This window comes from Schistocerca gregaria, chromosome 5 (assembly GCF_023897955.1).
Source record: "Schistocerca gregaria isolate iqSchGreg1 chromosome 5, iqSchGreg1.2, whole genome shotgun sequence".
Classification (NCBI taxonomy): domain Eukaryota; kingdom Metazoa; phylum Arthropoda; class Insecta; order Orthoptera; family Acrididae; genus Schistocerca; species Schistocerca gregaria.
Genome location: NC_064924.1, coordinates 15463884 through 15472819, shown reverse-complemented (window position 1 = coordinate 15472819; position 8936 = coordinate 15463884). Strand labels below are relative to the sequence as shown.

The following is an 8936-nucleotide window of genomic DNA, read 5'->3' as shown; positions in this document are numbered from 1 at the left end:
AGCTGTGGCTTTGGCGGCGCGCACGTCCTGGATCACGTTGAATGTGAGGGCGCCACACGAGAACACGCGGTCCCAGCGGCCAATAGCGGCGTCTCCGATAGACTACTTAAGCGCCTGCCTCGTGCTCAGCTAGCGAGTTTATAACCCCACCTCCGCACTCCCGCAGGAGCTGGGCATCAAACTATGGCTCCTAGATTTACGCCGCAGTGGTGTGGGGTAATGCTGCAGAACGACACATTGGCAGCCTGCAGCGAGTCCAGAACAGGGCGCTGAAGAGAGCCCTGCACCTGCCGTGGGATTTTCCAACCGAGGAGCTCCACGAGCTGGCCGAAGTCTCCCGGCAAGCAGCACACATCTTCTACGAGAGGACAGCAGCAGCAGGGAACCCCCTCATCTCTGCCCTCAGACACCGAGAGCACCGCAACGTCAACACGAGATGGCCGGACCTGCTGCTGACATAGACGAAGAAAGGAAGACAACACCCCTCCTGTTACCCCCATCATGAATGTTAATATTGTAAATATCGCACCCCATAAAAATGTAATGTAATATTGTAAATATTCCCCCATACAAATGTAATGTCGCCACCATCAGAGGCGAGTTAGTGTATGACTGATAGAATGAATGAGTACAGAGATCACCTTCAATGGTGAGGATGAATTTATATGTCAATGTGCGTATGAAAAAAAAAAACGCTATCCAGCAAAGTAGATAAAAGCATGGCACCAAAAAAGTGTTCCTCAAAGAAGCCAATCACAATTGTATGTACACCCTACACTGTAATTATGATTTGTCCACAGGAATAGCTACAAAGCTCACACTGTAAGACGCCGAGGAAGAAAGAAGAACCTTCTTCACAAGAAGAAAGGTGCAAGTCAGCTAGCGAGTTTAATCTCGCGTACGTCGGTTTACACCTTACTTCTCGCTAGACAGCTTTCTTCTTTGCTCTGTGTACGAGTGGACGTGTTTGTTTTCTTGTGACTTCGTTGTTCGATCTTGTTGTTGTATTCGTTCTGTCATTCTTTGGTCGTGTCCGTCCTCTCCTATTGTATTGTTGTTCGCGGGCCTCTCCGCGGGTCCCGCCGCGTGTTTCGTTATTGCTTCCCCGCGACCGTCCTGGTCGCAGTTACAACACATGGATGCCCAAGTAAATGTTCACTACAGCCTGATGGAGCTCCCGCCGTGTTGTTTCCGCCCCGCAGTAGCGCCATCAAGGAGCTGCTTCTTGGAAGCCTCCGAATTCGCACCCTCCCATCATGAAGAGGAAGAAGGTATCGGAATTTGACAGACCATGCAACGCTCTCCTGCAGTGCCAACGTCCATTGCCGATGGTCACTTGCCCGTTTCAGTCGTAATTGCCAATGTCGTGATGACAATATTGGTACATACATGGCTCATTTGTAGGCGCCCCGGTGGTCCCAGTCGCCGAGCGGTGACGTCTCCAGTTGTCAGGATGCTAAAAAATGGCTGTAGAAGCGTCAGAAACGCCAAAGAAACATTATTAACTAATAACATCTTTATTCCTACCGAGTACAATGTGTCTTTGTGATATCAACGACCTTCCAGGAGTCCTCGCTGACTCGTAGCGATGTCACCAGATCTGGGCCGCGCAGTCCTGCTAGCGCAGCGCCGCGTGCCGTGACGTAGCGGAGGAGTGCCCTTACTTCGACCGCGCGTGGCTGGCGGCGTCCGACCGGCGGCCGGCTCGGCTCCAGGTTGGAGTCCCCGGCACTGTCGGCACCAGAAGCCTTCTCGTAGTGCGGAGTGTACTCTGTCCCACCCCGCCTTCTTCCCTGCTCCTCCTGGTGGCTCGTCAGCGGTGGGCGCGCGGAACGGGCTGCAGTCCTCCAGCGTCGTCGGCTCACCCGGTTGTGACGGCGGATGCACAGGGCCTAGGCCCCGCACGATCTCGACGACGGCTCACTGATGTGGTCAGCATTGGCGGCGAGCGAGTCTGTCACGATGTCTGCTAATCCTAGGTGGATGACTGACAGCGTCAGCAGAGAGGACCAGAGCTGGTACGGTCCCTTCACGTCTGCTGCTGGATGGGCCAGCCTTACTGCAACATCTCCTTAATAAAGATTAACATGTCGATCACCGAGCTGAGCGCTACGCAGCGACCGAGTACACATCTCACTGCAAGTCTAGCTGCGAGTGCGAGTGCCTTGTTACCATCAAAGCTGACGTGTTTAAAGGAAGCACGAGCGACGTCCTGACGTCAGGCTCGTTTATAATGACCGCATTCGTTCCACTTATACTGATGATTCATCTGTCGTACTCGCCCCTTAGGTGTTCTTGCGACACATTACGTATTGTTACGGCAGGCTTACGACTTGCACTCTACGAAAGTCTCCATCTAACACAAACAAACCCGCGTGCTAAGCAATTCTCTCTCGCCTGTTGTGAGTAACCACGCCATTGCCCTTGCGTGACGACACATTCCGATATATGAGCAATCTTATTACCTCTTGACTAATTCCTGCCTCTCGCTCTCGGCATAGGCAAACGAAACTTTGACAATATTCCGCGTTTCCAACTATTTACTATTCCGCGACAGTACACATTGGCTGCAGAGGCTCTGCCCAGCATTAAAGTCTGATGCCAGTTCTGCCACAGTTCGCTGCCTTTCCTGCTTCACCAGTCTGCCCAGCCTACGACGTCCGGCATCTGTAACGAGGGGCGGTCGCCACATGTTGAAGACACTCACCACAGCACTCCTCTAATGCCGGCCAAGTCGTGTAGTTTACGGAATGCTCGTGCCGAGCCTCTGGGCCATCACAATCTACTTTCCGTCAAATGGATCGCGCACCTTTTCCATTCCACACTAGGACAGCACACTCACCGATACTAAATCTCCCGTGAGTGTGTCTCATTACCAGTCATTCCTCGCCATGTGACGCTACCATCGCCTTGACTGGTTTATATGGATAGTAGGTCGTTGGTCATAATGTCCTGGCTCATGCGTGAAAAATAAAGGTAAGTAATACGGTCGTCTGGAGCACATCCTTACAAAAGTTTCGTTCCTATCGCGTTCTCGCTACTTTAAGCGTCAACACCAGGTACGGCACTTCCTGTCGAAGACGTGGCAAGTGGCGTCGCTCTGCCGTCAGTGCCGAGGGGGATAGCGCTCCACTCGGCGAGCTGCCGACTGCCTGGAGACCGCGAGTGAGGCTGCCTGCCACTCCCCGGCTGCCGTCCGCCGCTGGAGCCCCAAGGACTGGGCCGTTACGGGCCGGGCCCGCTGCGCCTCCCCGGGTGACGTCACTTCCGCCCAGCACGCTACTGCACTCCACTCACCTCCCTCTGCCCGCCACTCTCTTACAGCCGTGTGGGAGCGCCGCGGCGAACCACCCAATCCCGACAGGTGCTTCGCTCTGGGGGAAGCTCAGGTTGTATCGGCCCACTCCTGGGTAGCACTTTCTAAGAGAAATAGTCTGACACTGAATAGCTCCAATGGGAGATCGCCACGCTCCATGGCTTTCCAAGGAAATACATTTCCAGAAAACCCTGAAGACAAAGAACGACCACAGATTTATTTCCTAAACACAGAGTACGTGAAAATAGACAGAAAGGAATCACTACTTTGTACAGATAACTGTGTACAGGACTGAGATACTTTCCGAAAAGCAAATTTTCGCTATCAGCGTCATACATTTAAATTTATTCTTCACCGATTTCTTTATTACAACCACCATCGCTCAAAGGAGTATTAGGAACCTGCCTGTGTGTTTCGTGACATTGCTAAATTATGATTACAAACCACAATATCAAAAAATGGCTCTGAGCACTATGGGACTCAACTGCTGTGTTCATGAGTCCCCTAGAACTTAGAACTACCTAAACTTAACTAACCTAAGAACATCACACACATCCATGCCCGAGGCAGGATTCGAACCTGCAACCGTAGCAGTCGCGCAGTTCCGGACTGCGCGGCTAGAACCGCGAGACCACCGCGGCCGGCCAAACCACAATATCTCATCATTATACAATGACGAGCCAAAACATTACGACAGCTAGCCCACCGGGAGACTGAATACCTCCTGGTGGTATTTCAGGCACGTGACGCAATAAGAGTGCAAGCGGACCAGAGACGGATGGGCAGTTATTATAGCGAAAAAACGGGCTACAAATGCGGAGATCCACTGACAAAGGGCACGTTGTTGAGAGCTGTGGCTGGAAACGAGAATCTCTGATCCAGAAAGCGGTCGCCTTTTGGCGTACTGATGTCGTAAGCATGTTTGGAAAGTGGTTGAAATATGCTGAAATTATCAGTTGACCACATGCTATTTGACGATCACGTCTCGTCACAAAATTTGGAGATGGGAGAATCCCCCACTGCGGAATCCAGAATAGGCAGAGATTTGGGTAAGATGTGACGACAGGGTACAATGCTGGTGCAGACACAAGTTTTTCGGAGCACACTGCTCAAAGGCCATCGTTGAACATGGAGCTTCACTTCACACGCCCCTCTACATGTTCCTGCGCTAACCCAACGACATCGTCATTTACGATGGCAATGGTCACAGCCTCACTGAGTGTTCATCACGGATCAATTGAAACATGTCGCCTATCGAATGAATCGCATTTCTTGCATCCTTGCAAGCTGTCACCCGGGCCAATGTCTCCACGAAGCATGCACTGTGCCACAGATACAGGGCGATGAGGGCAGAATTATGCTCGGGGTACATCGGGCTGGGCTTCCGTGGGATCTGTGGCAGTTATCCGGCTATCCAAGGCGCCGCGACAGTAGCGAACCGCGTGGACGCTACTGCGGACCACCTGCATCCCCCAGTGCTGGAAGTCTCCCCACACGGCGAGGTCACAATCGTGCTACAGTGGTTTATAGTGAACTCACATTGTGGCCATCAAATGCGCCCAATCTGTACCCATTGGAACGCGGGCGCCAGCTGCGTGCCCATAAACCACCATCCCGTAATTTGCCGGAGCTGCTTGACTTCTCCGTAGACATCTGGTGCCATATACTTTTGGAATGCCGTCAAGGACTCGTAGAATCGATGGCGAGCATAATGTCTTTTGCATTGTGTTTGAAAGGTAGCATTACCCGTTATTTAACATGTCTTCATAATGTTTTGGCTCATCATTGTATCTGATATCGTGTGAAAAATGCATTTTTCGTCCAACGAATGTATAATTGTACGAAGACGTGGTGTCTGTTCTTTCGGACGTGTTGAAAGGCACAGGCTCTACATAATCATATAACTGATTGGCTTCAGTGGGCAATTAATTCACAAGCTCCAGTGTGGGTGCACATTTACGTTCGGCCTACAGCGGGAATCTGAAATTAGCGAACACGGACGTAGGCTGCACTTTGGTGTCTTAGGTGTGGATGCGTCTCCTGAGGAGCGTCCCGAGGTAGTGCGCGTGTGTTCGGTAAGCACTGTGTCTGCATGGTACCGTGATCCACCTAAGTTCACAAGGCAGCCTCTATCATTAGCTCTTTTCCTTACCTTACGCTCCCTCCAGTTTCAAATGCATAGGATGTGTAATTTTTATACCAGTGGTGACAGTTGAAATAACCGGAACCGGTTAAGAATAAATTTAAATACGAGGGTCGTCCACAAAGTAAGTTTCGTTTCTGTTTCTATCTCCGAGCGTGCGTGGCAGTTTCTCTGACTCAAGGAGAAGGCATGTACACCATTTTCAGATCGATGCTCCCGACGTGTGCTTCGTAGTGCTTCTTTATAATGTCAGCCGTAATTGAAAATGCTGCCGCGCGTGAAATCAGATCTGTGATTCGTTTTATAAATGCAAAGAAAGTTAAACCAAACGAAATCCATCGGCAAATCTGCGAGGTTTACGGACAAAATGCTATGAGTGATTCAATGGTAAGGAGATGGGTCAGACTTTTCAATGGGGACGTCATCAAGTTCACCAGGAGTAACAAAGTGGACGCCCGTCTGTGGTTACTGATGAACTGGGACGCGTTTGATCATCCTCCATAAAGCCCGGACGTCGCTGCTAGCGACTTTCAACTCTTCTTACACCTAAATTCTCTCTTTGGTAGTCAACCCTTCAACGATGATGACATGCCGAAAGAACATGTTACTACATTGTCCAATACACAGGTGGCAACTTCCTATGGTGGCAAGTTTCTATGAAGAAAGCATACGAAAACATGTGCCACGATATGACAACTGCCTACAAAATTTCGTAAGCTATGTAGAAAAGTTGTGTAACAGGTGTAGATTTTTTTGCAGTAAATATTTTTTTCTTTATCTGTGCACGTTTGCTTTATATAACCCAACAGAGCTTACTTTGTGGACATACCTCGTATATCCGTCTTGCTTTCCTTTGAAGAAAAGAGTCGACCTGTCCATTAAAACAATGTGTTAAAAGAACACTAAAATTCAGCTTCCTATATGAGAAACACTAGCGAAAACCTGCATTCAGACTGGGCCAGAACACACAGAAATTGAATTCTTATCACTCCAAACTCGTACGCTACAATACTCTAGTGAAACCTGAGTGTTTATATGCAGCAAACACAAATGCTGGAAAGGGACTCTCGCAAACAGACAGTAAAGGAAATGAAAGTCCCTAATGAACATCCTGGCCCTGTGGTTAGTGACAGGAAGTGAGTTCACATTTCATTTGCGATTACTCGGGCCTGGTCGTCCGGTGGTGAATGAAGCTCGTGCCTGTAAACCGCAAAGTCTCCACCTCCGAATGGCATTATGATTTGCCAGGGTCGACTCGTGATTCTGATTCCACCTTTAACTGGAGGGCGCTTAACCCGGTTGGTTGCCGACACACAGGTCACAGAGGTGGTGCCCAGTTGAAGGACTTCCACCAGACCATTAAACCACAAGATATTATTGATGTTATTGTTATTAATTAGGTGCAAGCCGCTACAGGACTATGCCAGGTCTCTATGCGCCATACTTCTTTCACCTTCTCGGTGTACATTCTTTTCAGGTGATCAAGGTGTTCCTTTCATGAATTTCTTGAGCTCTTTGCTCTCTTTCCACTTGAGTACTTTGTGCTTGAATGTTTATTTGTCACGTTTATCTGACTCGCTTATGCCACCATCTTTCACGTCTTTCTGTCTTTAGCGATATGCTACATGTTCTTAACGTTTTCTGTGTACTCCAAGATCATTTTCTCTTGATACGCCCTTAATATCTGAGCCGAAATTTCTACATGTTACATACCATGTTAAACATACGTTTTATCTCTAGTGTACTCCGAACTGTTTCCCTTCTTCTGCTTTATTATCCCCTTTAGATTTTTCTGCTGATTATCCCCCCTACATTCTTGATTTTTTTCTACTGCACCTCCCTGATCCATCGCCAACGTTTCTGATGCGCATAACGTTACCAATGGATCACTATGGTATACATTGTTTAGGTCCCATCCACCATACTGGAACGGAATCCATCAGCTTTATTCAGTGACACCGCTTTTTAGCGGTGTTCCGTTCAAATCGACAGCGAGTGTTGGGTAGAAGGCTTCGAGATTTCCAGCTCTAACGTTCTAATGTAAAAGTTTTTAATAATTCGTGCCGTGTACGGCGCTAGTCGCCTATGTAGGTCATGCTTCCTCTCGGCGGCGAGGCCACCTCAGGTGCGATCGCAGGACATTAGGGGACAGAGAGTCCTGGTGGTGGTGCGAGGAGGAAGGGAGTGGCGAAATTGCTCTAGTTGTACCGTGAACGAGCAGCGGGCGTGCCGGAATGTTGGACAAGAATATAGCCCGCCGGCTGTCCGTGGAGACTGCTTCCGGATGATGCAGTCTCACTGAGCTACTGCGTTCGGCCAACGTTACTACCCGGCCTGTCTTCTATTCATTCATCTGCAGTGCGCCGCTTACTGAAGTCTTACTTGTTTCTTGTGGGACTTGAAACATGTACCCCACGGAGGGTTCTGAGGGTGCTTATTAGCGAACAAGAATAAAGTTCTGTGTGCCTTGTTGTATGAGCAGGTCGCGTGTGGATATTGGTACTATTATTCACAAACTAGCTTTGTGCCCTGTCACTGCTTACAGAAGCGTCTATGTTTACACGCATGGTGCGCCACTGGTGTCTAATACTGCCCTGTTGCAGGTGGTGCGACCTGAGATGTTGCTGTTGTCAGATTTTTTCAATCTTTTGAAGCATATGTTGAGGTATTGCTTGTTACCTCTCTGTTCCTGATTGTTAATTTAATGTGCCTAGAAGGTCTTTGTTCATTAATTATTGTGTTGGTTCAGTTTAAAGTCAAATATGACGATTGTAGCTTCGAAATATCTTGTCCTTTCTGTTATAATAAATTACTGTTGGACTGGACGAAGCGTAATGGTAGGTAATTTTTCTTATATTTTATGTTTGTTGTTCGGCGCCTCGCCTGATTTCTTGCTTAGTATATTTTTTGGCAGTAGTAATTGATAAAACGGCCGATGGAGCTCCAATTAGTATTTTGCGGTCACTGAAGTAAACGTTGGCAACGGCCTTGCCGCAGTGGTAACACCGGTTCCCGTCAGATCACCGAAGTTAAGCGCTGTCAGACTGGGCTAGCACTTGGATGGGTGACCATCCCGTCTCACAAGCGCTGTTGCCAAGCCAGCTGAATTCAGCCCTCGTAAGGCAAACTAGGGAGCTACTCGATTGAGAAGTAGCGGCTCCGGTCGCGGAAACTGACGTACGGCCAGCAGAACGGTGTGCCGACCGCATGACCCTCCATATCCGCATCCAGTGACTCCTATGGGCTGAGGATCACACGGCGGCCTGTCGGTACCGTTGGGCATTGATGGCCTATTCAGAAGGAGTTTCGTTTTAGTTTTAGAAGTAAATATTATTAAGATTTGTAAAGGAATACCTCCTCCTGATTTCATATATGAGAAACTCATATGTTGTCTTTGGTAGCTTATGTACATAGCAGCTTACTTTTGTAACAAAACTGATTTTGACATATGTCACTGAACTCAGTCGAATGCTCCAT

The 8936-nt window shown here is 48.8% G+C and overlaps 1 pseudogene; it reads left to right on the top strand.

Moving 5' to 3' along the window:
- Positions 1–8437: 8437 nt before the first annotated feature.
- On the top strand, positions 8438–8555 carry LOC126274440 (5S ribosomal RNA; annotated as a pseudogene).
- Positions 8556–8936: the final 381 nt, after the last annotated feature.